General features: G+C 42.9%; 1 protein-coding gene across 1 annotated transcript in view; it reads right to left on the bottom strand.

Annotated features, from left to right (window-relative positions):
• Positions 1-14,454, bottom strand: part of COL4A2 (collagen type IV alpha 2 chain) — a 209,635-nt gene that overhangs the window by 139,575 nt on the left and 55,606 nt on the right. The gene's annotated exons all lie outside the window — the stretch shown is intronic.

The raw sequence follows: 14,454 nt of genomic DNA, 5'->3' as shown, positions 1-14,454 counted from the left end.
AAGATCAGCGATCACTGAGTGAAGACAGGTCTAGTTCCATATCTCAGCAAGAAAGATCACTTTTAGGATATGTCTTCTAGGCACACAATGAATTATCTGCTTAATAACCTGGCCTCACCAAGGCAAGCAGGATGCGTCAGTCTCAGCAGAACACCTGAGGCTGCACTCGGCCTGGCCTCGACTCTCCAAGGGGGTTTCAGGAAGGTCCTCGGGGGCCTTGAATTACAAGTAGGGCCCCTGGGCCAGCAGCTACCATGTCACTGGGGAGCTTGAGGCAACTGCAGAACTTCAGGCCCTCCTGGGCCTGCAGAACTAGCATCTGTGCTTTACCAAGGGGCCCAGGCTGCTTGCAGGCACATTACAGCGTGAGAGGCATTCCTTCCGATAATTTGCAACATGAAACAAATATGTAATGTAAAGACGATGATTTTTATAAAAAAGTAAAGTTTCCAAAACTAATATAAAAATTTGCTAAAACCATCAAAACTATCAGAAAAATAGTGATTTTTTTTGGGTGGGGGGGCTAATGATTATGGAATAATGAATCACAATTCATCTACCAAGAATACAAATCAAGGCAGGATGATTAAAATGTAGTTAAGCAGGTCAGAGGCTCATGTGATATCAAGCAGCAACCAGAAGAGTCACTGCAATAAAAACAGGCTCCGACCTTCTGACGCTCACAGTTCCAGACTGTTGCTCTGCCAGGAACAGTGAAGCGGGTGGAGATAAGAGACTATTTCCTTACTTATACCTTACCTAGTTCTTCTCAGTCAGATCAGAAGTGATACATAAGAGATTTAGGAATGCATTTCGTACTGTCATGAACAAGCAGGAGGCCACTCTGCATTGCAAGCTATCGTGTCTCCCCAAATATCCCTAAGCCAGTGAATGTCAGATAGTTCTTTCCTTAGCAAAAATTTTGTTCAGCTGAAATAGACACTGTGATTCTACTGGTGCTTACTCTGCATAATGATGTATAAATCACCCAAATCAGAACAGAGGCTGACAAAGCCTTAATTTACTCAGGGAATGTCAAAAGCCCAGGAAATGCTTCTGCAGCACAGAAGAAAAATTAAGTGAATAAAAACTTGTACGGACCACTCCTGTATAAAGATGTAGCATAATCATGATGATTTTCTCTGTCAAGTTTTTTTTTTTTTTTGAGACAGAGTCTCACTCTGTCATCCAGGCTGGAGTGCAGCGGCGTGATCTTGGCTCACTGCAGCCTCCGCCTCCCAAGTTCAAGTGATTCTCCTGCCTTCAGCTCCCAAATAGTTGGGATTACAGGTGTGCGTCACAACACTAAGCTAATTTTTGTATTTTCAGTCGAGAAGAGGTTTCGCCATGTTGGCTAGGCTGGTCTCGAACTCCTGACCACAAGTGATCTGCCCACCTTGGTCTCCCAAAGTGCCGGGATTACAGGCATGAGACACTGCACCGGCTCTGTCAAAAATTTAAAAAGACTCAAGGTCCAAAATACCTCCTTTATGAGACCTTAATGGGAGCCCCATTTGCAGGGATGCTCGCCCACAAACCCAACAGTCCCTGCAATGCCCAACTGAATGGCATTTTCTGTCATTTTGCGGATGACTGTTGCGGAATTTCCACAGAAAGAGAAAACATGGTAGTATCCACCATTTGTTGAGCGTCTGCACTGTGACAGGCACTGCGCTGATCTCTCAATACCATCGCCACATTGGAGCTGTCGGAGGCAGTAACTATGATTCCATTTTCAGAGGCAGAATTCGACGGCAAAGGGGAACATGGCTCACCCAGGGGCTGGGACAAAGGTGTAAGGGCTGGAACGTGATGCCAAAGTCAAGATGCTTACCCGGTGAGCCATCCTCACACCTGAATGGCGGGAAGTATCACATCTCAGAGTCCAATTGGGCAACAGTTCTAACCCCACACATCTTATAGTGAGGAATGTCTTCTATGTGCCTTATTGGAGTAGATAAGGACTGAAGTAAAAGGGCCCCAGTAAAGAACGGGCTTAAAACCAGGAGCTATAAGCATTTCTTTTAGGATTAAACAATCCTCTAAGGAGATTAATTGGCAGATCTACACAGTATCTCACCTTGACTTAGAGGGTAAGACTTGAACAACTTCCAGTGCATTCAGGGTGTTCTTGACTCAGGAATGCTTCTGAAGAGGGGAAAACTATCCACTTCATGAAACTACAGAAGTATAATCGGCATGAGGTTAGCAGAGTCGGGGTGGGGCAGTGGGACAGAGCAGGAGAGCGGGAGGAGAGGAGGAGAGGGGTAACTAGGATGGATGGAGATGAGGAAAGCATTTGCTATATTTGGAGAACCTTTCTGGTTTTCAAACAGGAGATTCCCTGTGAGCAAAGAGGAAAGCAAAAAGAGCCAAATCGATTTGCCAATTCCTGGAACAGAGCTGCTTCCAAAAGAGGAAAGAGAGTAGGATAAACGCAAACAGATGGGGAAAAGGATGGATATTTAATTCACAAAACTGTGGCCTTATAGACTTTTGCTTCTCTGGTTTAGTGATTTTGTTTAGGGAGAGAAAGAGTTGATGTGGAAGTTAAAGGTTGAGAAAGAAAGAATAATTTTGAACAACTGAGTTTCAAGGTGCAACATCATACTCAGATTTTAAAGGATGCCCCTCAGGGAAAGTTAAGTGTTGGCTCCAGATCTCGGGTCAGAGTTTGGTTCCTTAACTCTCTAATGATGTGATTTTGGGCAGCTCACATCATTGTTCTTCAATTAATTTCCTCCTTGTAAAAGGGGGTTACATCACGGAGCTGCCCTAAGGAGGAAGTGTGAATGGATGTGAAGTGCTCCCACCACCCCTGGACCACCGTAAGCTGTCAATCAATGCTGGGTATCACGACAATGCATGCTGACCCAACGGGGCATCATTTTCTCCTTTTTCCTCTAATTCATACCAAGTACTAAAATTGGACATGACACGATTATGATGAACATTAATAAAACTTCAGTTCAGTTGAAAACTCTCAAGCTGGATAATCGGTGGAGATATTCCAGGGTGCCAAGTCTCTACTGCGGCCGTGCAAAAACTGGCCACGGCTGCACAGGGCTGCATTATATCCTTGAAGAGCCTTAGCATCCAAAAGGGGGTAAAAATAAAACGGATGCTGCCCCTTGGCATGTGCCCGATTAACTTACACTCAACAAGGGATAAGGAAAACACAGAGGCGGAAAGGAGCCAACTCCACAGATGCTGGAGGACGGAGGCATTAGGATGTCATAGATTCTCAGGCAGTTTGGCAGAGTTTGATATAATTTTAGGGATGTCCTGGATTTCTACGTCCTCACACCCTGCGGCTTGGATATTTATCTCTCATGGGCACAACCAAGCATGTGTAAGCAGTGGCTATAGCTGGAGGCCACTTTATTCAACACAGGAGACACCCCTGAGTGTGACTAAGCCACACATGAGGACAGGAGAGAGCAGCTTTTTGCTTAAATCCTAAGTTTTACCTAAGTCTAATGGCTGCTTCAAATTTCTTTTTAGCTGATCATATCAGGAGGACTGTTCTATAAGTTGTTCTGATTTTTGCTTTTTTAAGAAAAGTAGTCAAATATTTCACTACCCAAAGCCCTCTACCATAGATGCCCTCTGAAGGCAAGATTTAAAACGTTCTTAAGATTGCACTTGCTACTAATGGTCCAATTAAATATCAACTCTGTGAAGGTAAAGAAGGCTAACATTTGTAAATCATTTCCCTACCTAAAAAATGCGTTCACAAAACAGTTGGTACTGGTTGGGTGGCAGGTAGAATGGAAATCCTAAAGTTTGGGTTGTTCCATCAGTATGAATATTCTGCAGCCCACATGTGCTATTCAAGTGGATCAGACACCCTAAATGATTCATAGTGCTGGCAGAAAAAACTTACAACTAAATCATTATGCTTCCTTTTAAATTGTGAAAACAGGTAACAGACATCCCAACTCAGAGAAATATTATGTATAAAGAAATAAACTGTTTAGTCACTAAACCACATGGCTAGTAAGAAATGGGTACACAGCTACACAGCGGCCAACATACATTAGAACCTATACCAGAGTTTGGAAATAAAATCATGTGAACCAGAACAATGACCTTCCATGACACGCAGTGTGCACGTCCCAGACAATGGGAAATTTAGACGCACAAACAAAAGACAAACAACAAAACCTGCCCAAAGGCATAGGAAACACCTGCAATTTTTAAAATGGAACAAGCTACTAATGATTATTTCATATGAAGCTTTTAAAATAATATTTGCTTCACTGTAGTGGCCACAAAATAAGATTTAAAGCTCTGTAAATAAATCAATGGAATGATATCTACAGTTTAAGTTGGAAATTTTCTGTCTTTTCAGGTTATCTCTCTTGGCAACAGGAGAAGAGATCTTTACAAACAAGAAAAAAGCTTGCCTGCCTTCCAGAAATAACACACATTGAAAAAGAAAGGCAATGATACACAAAGAGCAAAATGTCTCCAGATTTGAAACAATAGCATAACACTGATTATTTTTATTAAAAAATAACACAAGACAAATTCCAGAGAAGAGAAACTCTACAGGATGACACTTCTCATTTCCCCATTCCTGACCTGTCAGAGAGACTTACGAGATTCTGAAATAGCTCACAAATCACATGAAGGAAAAATGGGTCAATTGGCTTGGTGTTCAGAGACGGAAACATTATTATTTTTTTAAACAAAAAAGTCTGTTGAAGGGTTTTGGGAAAGTTTTCTCTTTGTGCATGATCCCACCCCCGCACAAGGTCCTCTGCCCCCTCTCTCAAGGAACCACCTCAACAGTGGAATGACGGGCCCGGTGTGCTGGGCTCTGAAGACAATGGGATGTTGTCAATCATTCATCAAAATACCCAGTTGTTCATGCTTCAGTTATGTTTTAAGTTCCTGCCAACTAGAGTAAGGACAATTGGAAACCCCCTGAGTGGGATGTAGCATTCTTACAGAGAGAGAGAGAGGTGAGCGGAATCTCCCAGCTCCTCAGGGTGCAAATGTGGTTCCGGCCTTGTCCACCCACTCCTGCCTCCTTTCCCCTCCATGAGCCAATTCCCTGTCTGTTCATTTCTGGAGTTCCTATTGTCTCAAAGCCAACAGCATATAGAGATCAGTAGGATAAGAACTGGGGGAGATGGAAAGACAATGAGCTCCCGGCACAGCCAACGTCAGACCCCAGGCAGAACGGTCTTTGCAGCGCCCAGGCCCCAGGCTTTCTCATATCCCAGACGGCCCCGCCGCCTGCCCTACACTATGCTCAGAGAGCAGGGAGTACCGATGCTCACAGCAGAGCTACGTGGAGAGCGCCTGACGGTTTCAAAACCAGCTATTGTTCAAAACACTTAGGAACATCTGGCACAGGCTTGATATAAAAACATGATAAATTTTAAAAAGCAACAGTGTCTTCTAATAAAGTTGCAGGACATTAAAAAAACACACACTGGGTTTCATTTTAAGTTCTCAGATAAGATTAAGTGCTAAAAATAACTAAAATCCTATATTGAGCACTGGAGGTTGAAAAGATTTTCTAGAATAGTACATTGTTATTCCCCTGGAAATACACGCATACAGAAAATATATAAATACTTGGTAAATATAAGATGTATACAATTTCAGAACATAAATGTAAATAGGTCTAGGTACATGCACACACACATACAACGCACATCATGTACACTTTAAGATCCTGAGCTTCTTTATTGTATCATATGTATCTTAATTGTAGGAATAAATAATAACTAATTCTATGCAATAAGATAATTCCAGAGGCTTCTCTTACTATGTCAGCGGCTGCTAGGAAAGGATGCAGAGTGCTGGTGAAGAACCCTTGTCCTCCATAAATGCCAGTTTTAAAGGACGCATCTTATTCATCTTTGTGATCAACCGGGATTTCCATTACTCATCTTTCCTTCCAAGATAACTGACATTTTTGAAGGGCACCCTTTTTGTTAAACTTTATTTCCTTCTATTAAAGAAGTCTTTTTAATCTTCTGGAATTAAGGAGTTCATTTCCACCCACAAAGTTCTTTTTGTTGACTTCCTCAGTCTGATTATTCAACTGGAGGGTATGCAGATGGCTGCATAGCTATCCCTTTTCATCCATGCTATCCTCAAAATAAAGTCCCAAAAATACTAGTAGGAATTAGCATTTAGAAATCTCCTCTTTGGTCTATAGCCATCTTCATGGACTGTCTATGTCTGAATTAGATCAGTATTAGACAAGCAGGAGAGAGGGAGAGAGAAAAATCCAGGGCAGAAGAACACCTTCAATCTCTCCATCTCCACATCAGCAACTGTAGCTGCACCTTTCCACAATTTAACAGGAATCAAAACAAAATCCTGAATCAAGTTCAAAAATTAACTGCACAAGTGGAAATCCAAGAGTGAAGAAGCAGAAAAACAACAACAACAACAACAACAACAAAATACAAAGCTGTGCGCGGTGGCTCACACCTGTAATCCCAGCACTTTGGGAGGCCAAGGTGGGCGGATCACGAGGTCAGGAGTTCAAGACCAGCCTGACCAACACAGTGAAACCCCGTTTCTACTAAAAATACAAAAAATTAGCTGGGCATGGTGGCGGGCTCCCAGCTACTCGGGAGGCTGAGGCAGGAGAATTGCTTGAACCCGGGAGACGGAGGTTGCATTGAGTCGAGATTGCTACATTGCACTCCAGCCTGGGCGACAGATTGAGACTTTGTCTCAAAAAACAAAACAAAACAAAACAAAACAAAACAAAACACTTGTCAAAAGAAAAAAAAACCCTTGTGTTTTTTTTTTTTTTTGGTAGAAATACATGACTAGTGAGCCAATGCAATGCAATCATGTGGTTGGTAAAAGAGAGTGATGTGATTCTAGGACAGAGTTTCAGAAGCACAGCTTCCAAATCCAGGGGGAAATCATTTCACTTCACTCCATGTTGATCAGGCAGCGGCTAGAAAGTAAAGTTGAAATCTTAAGGTCAAGACCTAAGAAGGAAAGTGAGTCTCTCAGAACAAGGTGATTAGAATGAGGTGCAGGTTTTCCCATGAAGTCAGGGTATATTGCAGCTATTGATAATTAATACTTTAGGATGGAAAAGATTCAATAAATCATATTCTTCCCTATGCTGTGCTGCGATCAATGAATTAAAGAAAGTGGGGTTGGACAGGGGGCTGGTGGGTGGATGATGGGAGAGAAGGCTCATCTGTGCGATGGGGAGCTTTGGGGTGAGGCTGGCTGGAGTCACCCGAGTATCATTGAGGTTTCTGAGTTAGTGCGTATTTGTAAGGTGAGGCGGGAAGGGTGGGATTGCTGCAGAGAAGTCGGCATGTGTTAAAGCTAAAATTTTCCTTTGTTGCAGTTTTATTAACCATAGCCTATGCCATAGTGCCACCTGTTGAGTGCTACTGATGGGCATTCTGGTTGGAAGAACTACTTGTCCATAGTGTTAAATAGTGCTCTCTATTAATGGTGTTAGATTTTAAAGGTCTCACAATGATTGAAGCTCATCAGAGGGTGAGTGCTCCTTATCTGACATGCTTGGGACCAGAAGTGTTTTGGATTTGGGAGTTTTTTGAATTTTGAAATATCTGCATGTACTTACTGGTTGAGCAACCCTAAACTGAAAAATCTGAAATCCAAAAAGCTCCAACGAGATGATCTTTGAGTGCCAGGTCGGTGCTCAAAAGGGTTCTGATTTTGGAGCCCTTCAGATTTTGGATTTTTGGATTAGGAATGGTCAACCTGAATAGCCATACTGTAACTCTAATTGCTTTATTTATTTATTTATTGAGACAGAGTCTCGCTCTATTACCAGGCTGGAGTGCATTGGTGTGATCTCGGCTCACTGCAACCTCCAACTCCCGAGTTCAAGTGATTCTCCTGCCTCAACCTCTCAAGTAGCTGGGTCTACAGGTGGTGTGCCACCACGCCCAGCTAAATTGTTTTCTATTTTTAGTGGAGACCTGGTTTCACCATGTTGGCCAGGATGGTCTCCATCTCTTGACCTCGTGATCCGCCCGCCTCGGCCTCCCAAAGGGCTGGGATTACAGGTGCGAGCCACCGCGCCTGGCCTAATTGTATTATTTTAGTCTTCTTGGATTTCACATTAAACATCCTAATGCTATTATTGAGCTCAACGCCCCCCCCACTTTTCTTTGGCCTTAGTTGATTGTGAATTAGAAAAATAGCTTAAATATAACACATTATGGCACTAATGTAACTATTCTACCATTTGTAGAGATTAATTACATGTTCTCAGGATGCTTCTTGACAATACTGGCTTTCTGCAGTGAAACCTCTACAGCTCAACTCCTACGCAATCCTTGAAGATGAGCAGATGGGTATCACTCCCTGGTCATCTCTCCCCTTCATGCTTTAAAGTGAAAACAAACTCATGACAAATGCTGTCCAGACGAGCAATCATTTCTAAGAAAGAGGTGAAGTTGATAAGGAAATAGAAAGAAACCTCCTCTCTTTCTATTTATTTTCTCTAGAAAGAATGCTTACTTTATGTCTAGTCAAAGGCATGTCTACCATTAGGTTTCATTTAGTGAAGCTGTGAAATGAAGCTTATTGCTTTGAAGTTTTAAGTGGGACTGAAAGTCTCTAAGTAAAATCTTATTTTGAAGAAGAGGAACTTTTTTAGTTCAACTTTTGGGAGTTGGATTATTTTCTTTTGCAATAGTATGTAATACTTTTAATGACTTGAGGCCTTTGTGAATGTTACTCTGGATATATATAAACCTACGCCTTTTTGTCTTTCCTTAAGTTACCAGTAAAGTCTATCCAATTTCTCTCCCTGGAGTCCTTAGAACAGAGTGGATATTCATCAGTCTCCAATGCATTCTTCTGTCCTTCCTGAATACGGGGCTGGGAGAAGACTAGTCGATGTTCTAGACCAATAATTCTATCATTCTTCGAAGAGAAGTCCAAATATTTGCAAAATTTCAGGTGTTAAATGATGAGGAATTTACCCCAAGGCCTTCAAGTGCAGGAAGCCTGGCTTCCTGTTTCAGAGTTTTGCTTGAATTTTCTGGACTGCTTATTCAATCCTCTCTTTCTTTTAGGTTGCAATGGTATGGCCGGTTGGGGCTGTGAACGTGTACAGTAAAATCTGTTAAAGATTTATGGATCTTGCCCTCTGTGGCGGGCATATCCCAGCTGCCTGAGGGTATAAGATCTGCCACTTCTCTAAGCAGGGTTGAAATGAGTAGTATGCTAAAAGCAACACAAACAAAAGCGAACTGCTTCCTCCAGGCTCACAGGATTCTGTTAATTTTGCTCTAAATTAGTGGAAACTCATCAGTCCTCAAAGGCCACGGCAATATTCCTTTCCCCAAACCTGAGAAAGGCTGCTTTTGCTGACAGATACTAAGCATGGGTGCAATGCACAAAACTGATTTTGATAGTAAGGTTCTCTCGACATACATCTCATTTTCATAAGACTTTTACAATGCCATAATCACCACCCACAGTGCATTTTCTTAAAAGTAATTATTGCCATGCAGAGCTAAGACATGCCAGAACTTTAATCTTCATTAGAGAGAGACCAACCTAACTATAGAATTCATCCAACCTTCGGTTTCTTTATTCAAAACAGACTTTAAGATGGAAGAACTGTAATAATGCCTCACAAAGACAACAATTTAATAGAAAACACGGATGCTGACAATGGAGCCAAGAACTTGTTAGGCCAAAGATATTATTTACCCAACATTAATTACTTCCATTTTATTTTGTTCTTTTTCTTTATTTCTGGTTCCAAACCTCTAAGAGTTATTCACCCTAACAGTGTTTTAGATACGAAGACTTTTGTTCCTACGGTGGGGATTTTTCACACGCTCACAGTGGCTTCGCAGGAAGCTGCCATCGATACGGGGCTTACATCGGGTTCCTGGGAGGTGTCTGGCTGCTGCCATTCTCCTAGAATGCAAATCTCTAGGCTGGACACAGAGAGGAAAGGGACAGGGGTGTTTTGATCTTTCCAATCAGTGGGGACATATGGCCTTTGGAAGGCCTGCTTTGTGCTTCCCAGGTGAGTCAGACCTCTGACACCTTGAGTGCTTCAGTTGTCTACACCACAATGAACTCAATTGGGTGAGATGCTAGAGGGCTCAGAAGTGCAGGCAGCTCAGGGCCTCAGGTTGACCAGCTTCCTAAGGACATTTTGAAATGACTGTTTCATTTAAAAATACATTTATTATATGTTTACCCTAATGTCAATGATAGTAACAGACAATGTATGCAGCCATCTTCACCCTTCGAGGATGAAGGACACTAACCATGTCCTTCTGATTTAATGATGGACAAAATAAAGCAGAGATGAAGGGACCCCATTTCCTCCTTCCTGGGGTACCCACTGCATGCAGCATTTAGGTGGCAAATTCAAAGGCCCCTCAGGGAGGAAAATGTGCATACGGTTGCTTGGTTTGATCATTTCTGCCATTTTCTCCCCTTGGCTATTATTTTACTGTCTCCAGAAGAAAACAACAACAGTAATTTCAAAACTTTGCAAAACAATCTAGTAGTTTTCTCTTTATTATTGAAGTAGTCTAGTAGAAGACCGCTCACAGGCGGGAACATTTAGAGTCTTGTGTAGACCACCTATAAAGGACCGCTGAGATAAACCCAACTGGGAAGACTGACTGTGGATGCGGTTTCTATATGAAGGTACCATAGCTTTAGACATTCTTCCTGCTGCATGAGGGAAGACAGATTCAGAGAAAACATTTCTATTCAAAGTAGCTTTTAGAAAGCATCTCATGTCTGGTAACTACTATGGTCTGGTCTTTTTAGAAATCCTGCAATTGTTTACTAAGAATGAATTGGAAGCGAATAAAACAAAACGATGGTCTTTGAAGATTGCCATTTCTCCTCTAGCAGAGAGGGGGAAATGCTTCAGTGCTACACTTGTCAAAACTTTCCATCAGGAGGTCGGAAAAAAGGATTTCGAATGTCAGCATTTTAGTTTGGTTTATAAGAAGAATGGAACTGTGAATTCCTTTTGCTCTAGTTTATCAACAGTTCTGTGGAGTCTGTGTGAGGTTTTTAATCAAGACATGAAATGGCTATTATTATCTGATCCCAGCTAACTTGTCAATCCGATGGAGTGTTGAGCTTTGGAAGTGGCATTTTCTTTCATGTCCTCCATCCTAAGAAAGGCCCTAGCTTCGTTTTAGCAATGGAGTTTTACATTCCTTCAACGCTCAAATATGTATTTTCTATCAGCAACTGCACGTAAGGCACTGGTGTAAGAGAAGGAAGGAGTCAATGAACCGGGGAGGATGCCCCAGCAGCAGGGGCTGCAATGGGGCCAGGGTGACTCTTGGAGAGCCAAGGGCATTGCGTGGAGAAAGGGCAGGTACAGAGAGAAGGGTAGGGGGAGGGGTGTGCAAAGCTCTGGAAGGCCCATTTGAGCAAGGTGTGAAGCCCTCAGGAGACTCCTTTAAAGAAGTCATGTGCCCTACCCAAGGTCACAGAGCCCTTTGTGACAAAGTCTCGAGGTTCATACTTTGGTGCTCCATTCAATGAGACATCTAGTTCTAATTAAAGAAAATGCCAGGCCGGGAACAGTGGCTCACACCTGTAATCCCAGCACTTTGGGAGGCCGAGGCAGGTGAATCACCTGAGCTCAGGAGTTCGAGACCATCCTGGCCAACATGGAGAAACCCCATCTCTACTAAAAATACAAAATTAGCAGGGCGTGGTGGCGCATGCCTGTAATCCCAGCTACTCGGGAGGCTGAGGCAGGAGAATGACTTGAACCCAGGAGGTGGAGGTTGCAGTGACTCGAGATGGCGCCACTGCGGTCCAGCCCAGGCAACAAGAGCGAAACTCCATCTCGAAAAAAAAAAGCAAGAAAGAAAATGCCTTGAAAAACAGGAAACTTGGCCCCTAACACAGGCAGTGGATTATGCATAGCCACAGTTGGCTACTAAAATTTAAAAACAATATGTATTCATTCAACAAATACTTAGTATATATCCACCATGTGTCAGGCCCCGCATAGGCCCCAGGAATACAGAAGTAAACAGAGCAGTCATCTTCTGGAGTTGTGGCTATGCGAGTACTTGAGGTGTGGCTAGTGAACAGGATAACTGCATTTTAAATTTTATTTCATTTTAATTAATTAAAACTGAAATTGAAATAGCTGCATGTGCCTAGCAGTTACCATACTGAACATCCAATCTCCGTTGAGTTTGGAGCCAGGGGTAGAGGGAAGATCTGGGGAGAGTGGAGAGACAGGAAACTCATAGCAAATGTGTAAGACTATTCTAGATAGTAAATTCTAGATGAAAAGAAAACACAATATAAAGTCAGGGTTTCATGAAAGTAAGACCAAGATGGGTGACCTATTGGGCTTATATATTCACAAAAAGAATATTTTCTGAAACTTGGAGCTTCAGAGCATAATGCGGCTCTTTCTTTCCAGCGAGATTTAACCATTCTCTTGAAGTGGGACTTTTAATAAATTGTGGTAGAATTGAGTTAATTATGCAGCTGACGAAGAGAGAAGCAATTACGAATTTCTGGCCCCTCCTCCACTCGCCATCCCACCCATATGATAAATATTTTATGTCAAAAGAACCATTATAACACCATTGAGGATTTGATAGATAATGGGCCAGTTTGGAGCTCACCCACAGAAAATAATCATGGGACCCAGTTGCCACAGCCCCTGCAGCGCTGGATGAGCCAGACCACCTTTGCTCCAAAGCCACACTAAAAATAACTGCATGGTTTTGAAAGTGAGTGAGAGCTATGTGTAGACAGGGCTATAAAAGCCTGGAAGCCAGGTGGTGTTTTTGCTATTTCTGACTAATTCCTTGCCCTTTCTGTGCAGCATGTAAAATGCTGGAGATTTCTTTTTCTAAGTATGCTGGGCACACCATTAAAAAGTATCTGTCTGGAAAAATTGCAGTTGGTTTGCAAAGAGGTCTGACCAGCAGCACTGATGTTTTTATTCCACACATGCACATATCTTCAAAGAACTAAGACAGAGGCCGGGTGCGGTGGCTCGCGCCTATAATCTCAGCACTTTGGGAGGCCGAGGCGGGCGGCTCACCTGAGGTCAGAAGTTCGAGACCAGCCTGGCCAACATGGTGAAACCCCATCTCTACTACAAATACAAAAATTTCAGAACCCCTCTAGCCACGGAAACACCCACACAAAAGTGCCCATGCTGCCAGGGCATCACAATTCTCTCCTTGGGGAAGATTTAGTTTTATTTTAAAATCCTGGCTATCTACATGGAAGGGTAGGGTTTATGACGGCAATACACAATAGAAGATACCCTTGGCAAGACCGCTGCTCTCCTTAGAGAGAATATCTTGCCAATGGCTTTGCTTCATATCTGCGTGGGGCACCCTCTCCTTTCCTTCCCCGAGGCTGGGGACTTTTCTTTTTCATCTCAAGATGACCCCTCTGAGCTGACAGCAGGAGCCAAAGACAAAGAATTTTCTTGCCTTCTCGTTATCTGCCTCCAACCCGCCCCCAGCACTCGTTCCCTCTTCTCTTGGCAGCTATTTTTGCTCAGTTTCTCTCTGGTTTCTTTTACTTTGATTTATATTGTTGAATTTAAGAAATCTGGTGAGGCTAAGGACTATTTGACCCAAGTCCAGGGACCTATAGACTGTGGGAAACTCTTAGCTACATGAAAAAATGCAGTCGCTAAACACAACTTGTTGCCCTAAGCACTCAGCCACTGCTTACTTGAGCGAGCTTGTCAATCGCAACCTTCCAGAAGCATAGTCTCCAGGCTCTCAGCTGCAGCTGCCAGGCCACAGGGGGCACTGTGGGTACTGCCTGGATGCATGCTAAGTGATGCAGAGGCCTCCACTCACTCGTTCAGGGGCTGATGACGTGGGTTCTCTTTTCCCTGTTGTCGTGTGACAGGGCCATCTGAGCATCTCACTAATTCCCAACACGGAGTTATCCAACCAGTCTTCATATTTACCAGTTTCTGGAATACCCAAGTGCCTTAGGACACAGGAGGTGCCCTGTGAAGGTTGATGTCATTAAAAAATTTGAAACAACCTATCTGATCAGAGTTTATGGTCAAAAATCAGATGTTTGGGGGGGAACAGGAACCTGGCTAAGTTACTGAAATAATGAACTAAAATTGACCTTACTTGGAAAAATCCAAGACTTTCACCATCTGCTAGGTGAGTTAACAAGCAAAGCAAAGCTGTCTTATTTGTTGACTCCGATTTCCTACCTGCCCCTCTACTGCTTTCTATATTATTAACCTTTACATTGCGTGGTGCTGATAACTCTGACAGAAATTCTGTAACTGAAACTCACTTTGATGCTTCCCATTCAACTGCCTTCCATCTCCATGGTGTATAAAGAAAGAAAACTGAAAAGAGAATAGAAAAAGAAGGCTGGGTGTGGTGGCTCACACCTGTAATCCCAGAAGTTTGGGAGGCTGAGGTGGGCAGACTGCCTGAGCTTAGGAGTTCAAGA

This window comes from Pan paniscus, chromosome 14 (assembly GCF_029289425.2).
Source record: "Pan paniscus chromosome 14, NHGRI_mPanPan1-v2.0_pri, whole genome shotgun sequence".
Classification (NCBI taxonomy): domain Eukaryota; kingdom Metazoa; phylum Chordata; class Mammalia; order Primates; family Hominidae; genus Pan; species Pan paniscus.
Note: the sequence above shows the minus strand (reverse complement) of the source record. Positions and strands in the feature narration are given on the sequence as shown.